Source organism: Pundamilia nyererei, unplaced genomic scaffold, assembly GCF_000239375.1.
Source record: "Pundamilia nyererei isolate P.nyererei 1_Seehausen unplaced genomic scaffold, PunNye1.0 scaffold00253, whole genome shotgun sequence".
Taxonomy (NCBI): Eukaryota; Metazoa; Chordata; class Actinopteri; order Cichliformes; family Cichlidae; genus Pundamilia; species Pundamilia nyererei.
In genome coordinates, this window is record NW_005187654.1 from 463,097 (window position 1) to 472,601 (window position 9,505).

Here is a 9,505-nt window from a genome sequence, read left to right on the forward strand (position 1 = left end):
TATAAGAATTATAACAGGAATGATTTCATCGGTAGAAAATGTGTAAAATTGGAAAAACAACATATGGCTACTGGAAAAGGAGCATGGGAGTTATATCTAACTCAACAAAAGGCAAATCCCTAGAAATATTTAACTCCACCTTTCTCTGACATGTAGCCTAATATTCCAATACCTTTTACAATAGTATTAAAACACACTACAACTACTTAATATTTTCATTTGGAGTGACCTCAGTGGTCAGGATTAGAAATTAATTAGTACATCACACCGACAGGTCAGGGTTGAGCGGTTAGGATAGGACTGAGAGGCAGGACTGAGATGGTCTGGATATGCGCAGAGGATGGATAGCTATTGGCGGGCAAATTCGATTGACCCTCAAGATAAAGATGCCAAACACGAGTAAAACACATCTCTAATCATACATGTTCTTGAACGACTTCAAACCGTTTTATTTTCTCACGCGCACCTCCCAGTGTCAAACTAAACGATGTCCACGTGACCTCTCACCTGCTCCACCAGCAGTCCCTGTTAGTGACTCTAAACTGGTGCTGGCACGTCTCCAGCTATAAAAACTAAACAGATGTCCTCTGCGTGTTGCTGCCAGCGGGTCAGATACGAGAGAAAAACAGGGAGATCAAAAACAGGTAAGGGCAGAAGGTGAGCCGTGGGATGACATCATCACCATCCTCACGCTCCACGCGCCTCGTGCCCAGAAGGCGGCGGCATCGGGCTGAGCAAACAGCGTGATAAAAGCGCTACGTCACATATTGGAGCGGAGAGAGCTGGAGGAGATGGCATGGTATCGCGAGAGCGGTGTACCGCGACCGCAGCGCTGGATGGCGCTGATGGGGGCTGGATGCGCCCACGGCTCGCCCTCTCTCCCGTTAAGTCACACGGTAGGACACGCGATCGGACGGAGACTGGCGGCGACAGCAGCCGGGGTGAGTAAAAACCTGCACACTGCGCACCGCACGGGCTGCATCACCGCTACAAAGACCGGGTCGAAACGCATGTGACCGCACCGGACAGAGTAGGTGTGCGTGCGTCTCTCTTTTGATATTTTGAGAGGAGGCAGTCAGCGTGTCAGCCAGATGTGATCACCCCCCACCACCAGATGCGCTCTCGTGACAGTCTCAGAGGATGGCTATCTTTTTCTTCCCCATCACCATAATCTCCATGATTATCATCACTACTTTCATCATCATCATTATCATCATCAGGAGCAGCAGCAGGGGCGGGATCGGAGCTCGCTCTGTTGCTCTGTCTCGTGTCAGTTTTATTATTTTATCAGGTGGTCTCGGGTCAGTAATTCTCTCTGCGCAGCTGCTCTCCCTCGTGCTGCACGGCGCTCACAGCTTTAATTAGCCTTCCCCATCAAACCAGCCCCGGGTTCGTTTCTCCAGAGTTACAGGTGTTATTGCTCAGGTCGTCCCACTAAGTCCACTCAGGTAAGCTACATGCCACTACTGAGCGCGTGGCTCCTGTGCGCCAGAGCATGTTTTGGCGTTGGCAGTGTTTTTCGTGTACTTGTTGATAGATGGATGACCGAGAGACCGCGGCTTTTTACCGGGACGGATCCACGCTCCGCTGTCATCGCTCGGGGTGGGGGTCTGTAGTGATTTAATGTTGCGGCTTCGATCTGCGTGATTGATGACTTTGGCCCGCATCAGCGCCGGCCCTCAGCACCGTCACATTATAGAGACGGTGACACAGCCTTCTGCCGCGTGCCTCGCGCACGCACACACGTGAATACCTTAGAAAAAAAGGGGGAAATAGGGTACAGGCTGCTGGCAGTTCTCCTTGTTTTCCTATAGGCTTGTCATCACGCAGGAGCACGCAGACTTGTTTTTTGTGTGTCTGTTTTGCATTCTGGTGACTCCTGAAGTCCCAACTTTTATGCTTTAACCCGAAACCTGCTAACCTTGCAGAGATGAGCATTGGTTGAACAGGATGAAGCCTCCACATGAGGAGTTCAGATCCCACTCCCACTCTCTTTTGTGTCTCTCTCTCTTGCACTCAGAAGCCCACCATCACCCTCCAAACTGAGCTGAAATGTCGCCTTGACATTTAAGTTGGTCTTTCTCATCAGTTTTTGTTTTCTGGAGATGAAAAGCTCTGCAAGGCTCCAAATTTAGTTGAAGTTAAGGTTAATATAAACATAAGGGTGTATGTATTAATGTCATCCCTGCTTATTTGCTGTCTACTCATGGCCACTCTCACTATTTCAGTTTAAAAACACCATCTCAAAGCCGTATCCTTATATGCACTGATTTTTCTGTGTTTTTATGACCTGATTGCTTTGATGTTGTATACTGTGACACACTCCAAGCGGCAGGGATGCAGCGAAAGATAACTCTGACTGTTTTGTCTTTATTGCCCCCAAACACAAAGCCAGAGAGACATGCTGGCTTCCCCTCTGAGAGAATTTACTTTGCTTTGGCATTATTTAAGTACTCAAACTAATCAGGGTGATTTATGTGACTGAGCAGCTTGACATGTGATATGAACATCCTCAGAGCTAAGGCTAAAGGTTTTCTTTCATGCTTGCATTTAACTTTGAGTTTTGGGTCTGTTTTTAGGTTGCCTTTATTAACACTAGGCTCTCTGGGCTTTACAGAGCATAGGCCTGTGTGCTGTTGACGTTTCAGTTAAAGTGTTTCTGCCTCTGTGGTTAGAGTTGGATCAACATGCATGCGATTATAAGAGGATTGAGGTATAAGGAAGAGGAGATTAAAGAGAAGATGAAGGAGGAGAGTAAAGACACGACACGCTTATATTGCATGTCTCCCATGACCTTTACCATCCGCTGGAGTGTTCTTTCTCTCATTTTCCCCATAGTTGTTTGTTCAGCGTAATGTCCCACTTATTCCTCTCCTCTCTTTCTTTTCCCTTCTTTTGCCACTTTTTCTCCAAGTCTGCAGTGCCCTTTTCTATTTTTCTTTTTCTCTTCTTCAATCTCTGCCTTGTCTTTTATGATCTCATCTTTCCTTTCCTTTCCTCCTTTTGGTTTCCTTTTCTATCATTGTTTTTCATTTAGTTCCTTTGTTTTCTTTTCTTTTTTGACTTCCTATTCATTTTTTTCTTTTCCATTTGCTTCATTTCATTCCTCTCCTTCCTTTTCATTAATGTCCTTTGCTTTCTTTTCTTTAACTTCTTAATTTTTCTCCTTTCCTTTCCTTTTTTGATTTTCTTACCTTTCCTCCCCTTTCTTTTCTTTTTCTAATTTTCTTCTTTATCTCCTTTCCTTTCTTTGATTTCCTTATCTTTTGTCTCCTTTCTTTTCATTTACTTACATTGCTTCCTTTTCTTTTTGTCTTCTTCCTTTCCTTTCCATTCCTGTCCTCCATCAACCCTGAATGCCGTTTCTCGTTCTCTTTTCTCTCTCTCACCAAAACCGCAAAAATCGCACATGATTCCCAGAATGCATTGTAAATATTGATGGTTATGTAATAGCCTAAATATTAAGCAAATATTCACCACTCTTCTTATTTTCTACTAACAGGATCGGGTGAGCTCATGTGCACAGCTATAATGGGTCGTGTGTGTGTGTTTTTGTGCGGGTGCATGCAATTACATGTATTATTTCACATGTAAACTTTAATGTTGCAGAGTGTGATCAGGAAAATAACCTTGAAGCTTTAAAAAAAAAAGACCCACGTCTCGGTAATATGCTTACACATGCAGCGACACGTGCTCATACAGTATGTTCATACACACATACACACACACATACACATGAAACACACAAATATAAGTTTAGAGCGGGAAAGAGGGGTGAGAAGGAGAAGCACGGAGGGGAGGATGAACTCTGGGCTCTCCCTATTGTCAGCCGGGGCTATTTGAAGTTACACATAACCCAATTACAGGGAAACCACTGTGTGTGTGTGTGTGTGTGTGTGTGCGCGTGTATGTGAGAACATGCATGTGGGGTTTTTTTGGAAACTGAAAGGAAAGAGACAGAGATGAATGGTGGGAGAGAAGTGGAGAGAGTGAATGAAAATGGAAAATAGAGGTCAGTGGAAGAAAGTGAGAAGCAGAGAACAGGAATGAAGTGAATGGAAAGGAGTGAAGAAAGTGCAGCCAAAGGACAAACAAAGGCAGCGTGCAGTTTCTGAAAGATCGAGTCTTTCTTTTACAGCAATATTTAAATATACTTCTCGCCTGTAGGTTTGCTTCAGAGGGAAGAAGACAGCGTCAGAGGCAGGCTATTGTCCTTGGGGACAGTATCAGCTCTTTGTTCAACTTGCTTGACACCAGTGTCACTGTCACCAAGCCATACTAACCCACAGCAGAGAGGGAGAGAGAGAGAGAGACAGCAAATAGTGTCAAGTAATACCCTCCCAGTCAGTTTTTAAGATGGGAAATACAACTTAAAAGGAAAAAACATGATAAAATGAGACAGTTTCTGGTTGCCTAGGTAATCATCTAACAATATTTACCATCCTGCCATATCAGTCGGTGGTTTGCTTATGCAAACCGGCAACTGTACGATACATTTGCAGTTATGGGGTGAACATTGTTGACCGTTGGCAGTGCAGACCGTGGGCGAGGTATGAACAGCCTGTTTGTGGGCTACTCTTGGTTGTGTTGTTGCTGGTCTGTCAGCCAGCTGCAGAAGAGCAAAGTTCTAACAGTAAACTAGCTAAAGTGGGACTGAGTGATAAAAACAGTAAAAAGTGTCCTGGCACTCCCTGAACCTCTTTGGCCCACTTGCCAACCAACCAGCATTCGATCTACGCATAGCCGAGCTACATGCTGTTGGGTTTTTGGAGGACTTCACAGGAGCATGCTTGCGTAGGTTGAAAAGCCCTCTTCATAGGCTCTCATCAAAATGACACAATCGTGGTACTGGAAAACAAACATATCTTAGGATCCAACCGTTGCTTGATGACGCCAGATACCGCTGACTTTCTGTGATCTCTGGCTGTCATGAATCGCTTCCTCTGCGTTCAACATAAATAAATACCAATATTCACCATCAGTTCCACTTGGGACTTGTCATTCATGTGAATGTAACCATATACTGTATTTAAAAGACAAAGACACTGTGACATCATCTGTTGGTTAGTGAAGTTTCGTTGTGAAGGCCCAAACCGAACACTTTTGTCATTGCCATCTTGGTATTTTAAAACTGAGATAGGATGTTTCTGTGAAACTGAGAGTCACTGCAGGCTCATTTAGTAGAGACATGTCAGACACAAAGGTAGTCTTGCCAACAAGCTTCCCCTGCTTCATTATATTTTTGTAATCAGAGGAGTCAGCCATGGTAGACAGTTTTAGACCTAAAAATATTCGATTTTTAGGTCTAAAACTGTTTAAGAGGTGCGTGGGTTCTCTCTGTTAGATTATTTGTTGAGTCTACATTGGCTGTAGAGAGGAATACAAGCTGTCTTTCTGTATTAGCCCTGGGACAGACTGGTGACCTGTCCAGGGTGTACCTTCTCGCTCTATGACATTTGTGAAAGGCCCCAGCCCCCATGGCTCCAAATTAGATAAGTGGAAGAAAATGGATGGATGTTGTTGTTCTGCATCCTTTAAACGTATCACTCAGTCTTACTCTGCAGATGGAGCTCTTTCAGTTCTGACAAAACTGCAAATGTTCAGATTTCCAAGCAATTTAAACACATTTTAAGGACTCGAAATCTTGCTGACTTAAAGCTTGGCCACTCCATCTGTGTAAAATGCGATCACAAGCTTCAGAAGAGCTACTGATGTATAATTTGCTCAGATTGTAGTGCGCTTATTGCTTCCAAGTTTTTGGCAACAGTTTGGGAAAGACACCGCCTGGTTTGAACACGACAATAGCCCTGTTCACAAAGTGAGCTCTATTAATAGTTTTCCTACTTGGGTGTAGAAGAGCCAAACTGGCTTTGTGCACAATCCCAACACCTCTGAGAGAGCTGTGGGCCAGACGTCATCACCCAACAGATACAGACGTCACTGAAGTGGCTGAAAATCTGAAGAGTAGCGGTAATAGCAGTGTAGTAATACCCAGGGTTTTTGAATGTGATGCAGAACAATATCACGACTTTTAATGTTAAATATTAATATATTTAATATTTTGGCCATATTATAACATTTTCTATTATCTGATTTCTCTGGAGGTTGTCGGTATAAACAAAAGGGAGCACACTGCATTTCTGCTTCATAAACTGCTTGTTTTTTAATGTAATTTTACTTGGTTTGATTGTTTTTTCTTGCATGAATTCTTTAAAGATTAAACATACTAAAAAAAATCCCTCTAAGGACGATTCTCACCTCATTACATGTGAGGTTAAAAAGGCTTGGGGTCCACAGTTTGACTAAAATTACCATCCTGACCTTCTCAATAATAAAATAATTTTTATTCCTAATTGGAAAACTAATGAAGCCCAAGTTAGCTGAATAGGGAGGAGGGACATAGAAGTGTTGATATGTCCATTCAGTTTTTCCTGGTCGATACATCATAGCTCACATACTTTGAATGAAACCCAACGGCTATAATACAGACCACAGTGAAGCTGTGGACTTTTTTTCCCAAAGCAAAGAAAGATGGAAAGAAGTCTTAGAACAGGACTGAGATTAGAAGAGAAAATTCAATGAAAGCTTGCTGTATTTGCCATACAGTGTCAAATGTTGACGTGACAGAGCGACAGAATAGCAGATGAACGTAGAGGAATGTTTTTCACCGAATGTTAACATTTATCGCTGCAATATGGATCAAAGACGAGGCTCCACAGTGCACCGGGGACCAAACAGGCATCCATCCATCCGTCAGATTCTGTCCTTGGATAAACTTCTGCAAACCTCCTGCGTATCACTTGATGAGCTGAAGTAAAGCTGAAAAACAGGAAGAAGAGTAAAAGATAGATAAAGGACAGAAGAAGACGAGACAGTTCAAGAGAAAGGGACATCAAAAATATTATTACTGAAAGCAATGTATTATTAACAGCACTAGTGGCAGTAGTGGTAATAGTTTATTAGTTCTAGTGCTAGTATAATGGAGGCTGGCATTGATGGAGCCACTACACAGGTCTACATGGGACAGTGGACAGCTGTGTGCGTTCAGGTGTCATTCATCAACAGCGTTGATACTAGTTGAACAGAACAGAAGATTTCAATAGAGTTAAACTACTATTAAATCAATTTTTTCATTCATCAAAAGTGCTTTTTATTCATCTTGATTGTTTTGGTGTGAGATACCCAGTTTTTGAGATAGAAATGAATGCCTTCTCGTGTATATGATGGGAGCAGATGGCCTTTTCCTTGCAGTTCTCAAAAATAGGAGTGAACTGTTCCTTTAATTGAATGGATGATGAATATCATTCAAGTAGCTACACAGAGAAAAGATCTAGTACAATAATTGCGCTCCTACATCATTGTGTGCTTTGAAGGCATTTGTTTAAGCTCAGCTCTCTTAAGTTTATTTTAATCACATTTGCCGTTGCAACACCTTGATACTTTTCTTTTTAGCCACTCTGAATCTTTGGCATGCAGAGAAATTCATGGTCGACTTGATGATAGTGAGGCATCCAGGATCAGTGGCTACAAAGCAAGTGCAACTCATCACCCCTCTGCCTCTGTGCATGACAGGTGCTTTGACATTTTTGCACTGATATGCTGTGTTTGGTTTTCACCAAACAGTGCTGTGCATTATGGCCAAAGATATTAACTCTGGTTTTGTCTTTCCAGAAGACAGTGTTCTTGAAGTTTTGCGGCTTGTTCAGATACATCTTTACAAACCAAAGTTGTTCTGCCACATTCTTTTTAGAGAAAAGATATTTTCTCCTGGAAACCTGTTATTTTGCAGATTCTCTGAGAATTGCACAGTCAGACTTCGGCGTCCACTCCTGCCAATTGTCTTGAATGGCTTCCAGTTGTGGATAAACTTTAAGGAGAATGGTGGACTTTAAATTGTTTTCTAATGGCCTTACGACGCTTCCCACATTGATAGGTAGCGCTTAGGACTTAGTTCTTTAAGCTCATTACTGATGTCTTTGCCCCATACCTTTGTGTTAACACACACCTTTATGCTCCAGACCTGCAAACTGCCAAAACCTCAGCTTTTATAAAGGTCGTCACACTTGCTAAAGATCAGCACCGCTATTATCAACACCAGCATCTACTTTCTATGGAAGCAGTAAGGGTGTACTTACTTTTTCTCTCTGCAATCCTGTGGAAATAACTGTGGTGAGAAACTGGCTTTTGCAGATTGTTGTTAGACATCAGAATGAAGTACAAGTTGATCATTGTGGTGAGTAATCACCCTGTAAGACACAGGCAGCTGGCTTAGGTCATGCCAACTGCTAATGCTGTAATGATGTTCCTGCCTACAACAGGTCAGTGAACAACAATATCAGCTAAATGTCAGGCACATGCACTAGAAAATGTTGAAGCAACTTTAGGGAGAGATTTACTAAACAAGGCAAAATAGCATGTGATTCCCAAATAGCACTCATAGGTGGGGTTACTTTTATGGGTAATTTATAAAAGCTACTGTTTTCTAAACCCAGCTGCAGACAATTCATCTCAATATGAAGCACAAAAAATAAGATATGCCATTTTGTGGCATTAAATATTGGTGCAATTAGCAGAATTGCGTGTCGCAAATCTTAATAAATCATTTTGCACTCTTCAGTTAAATGTTGTCCTCTCTAAGTTTTGTGCCTTGAGAAAAGAACTCCCAGAAATACATATGCAACAGGGTCAGTTACAAAAATCTTCCCACCTCTTACATGCAGCCTTGCCACTTTTCACAGCAGAACCCAACTTGCGGTGCTGCAGCAGGAAATCTGGCCCTTAGTTTTCTCTCAGACTGCAGCAGAACCCGTTGCTGATCCTCAGCTTCTGAAATGCTCTGTAAATGTAAAATGGATGCTAATGCACTACTTAAGAAAAAGCTTCGCTGAAAAGTTATTAAATTTAGAAATCTGCAACCTTACCACAACACCACTGAGAAATGTAGTGAAATTATTAGTAGAGCACTACAGCCCTCGCTGCTTATTTGTATCAGAAGCTGGCAGAGATGGATATCTGAAAATGACTACTGACTGCTGAGAAAAGGTGACTGCTCACTCTGTGACAACTGCCTCATGCTCAAAGCCAGGTTGCGCTGACTTCCACCAAGTTGATAAGGCGGACATGAGGTCACAGGTTAGTGTCTTGGTGCACGGCACAAAGAGTGTCCTCACCTCAACATCACACGTGGAAAATCTCCTCCATCTGTCTGTGCTGTATCCACAGGTCCTGGTTTCCTTATGCCTGCCAGTGCGGGGTCAGGGAATTTGAATGACTTGTGCCTTGACTCACTCTGGCTTCCAGGAAGTCTCTAGCATCAATACACATCATCATCATCACTTGCCAGCCCCATGTGTGAGTGTGTGTGTGTGTGTGAGTGTGTGTGCGCTATCTCAACCAGTGCAGCACAGTGTGTCTCTCTGTAAAATCACATGGTTCGGCTTTTCCCCCGCGTGCCTGCTGCTTGGCCTATTTCCATGGTAACTAGCCGAAGATGTGGGGACACACA

At 42.9% G+C, this 9,505-nt stretch overlaps 1 protein-coding gene across 4 annotated transcripts in view; it reads left to right on the forward strand.

Moving 5' to 3' along the window:
- Positions 1-790: 790 nt before the first annotated feature.
- Positions 791-9,505, forward strand: part of usp54b (ubiquitin specific peptidase 54b) — a 58,084-nt gene continuing 49,369 nt past the window's right edge. For 2 of the 4 annotated variants that reach the window (XR_312179.1, XM_005749715.1), the window contains exon 1: positions 791-941. The gene's annotated coding sequence lies outside the window, so the exon portion shown is untranslated. The other 2 variants (XM_005749717.1, XM_005749716.2) reach the window with 2 other exon arrangements.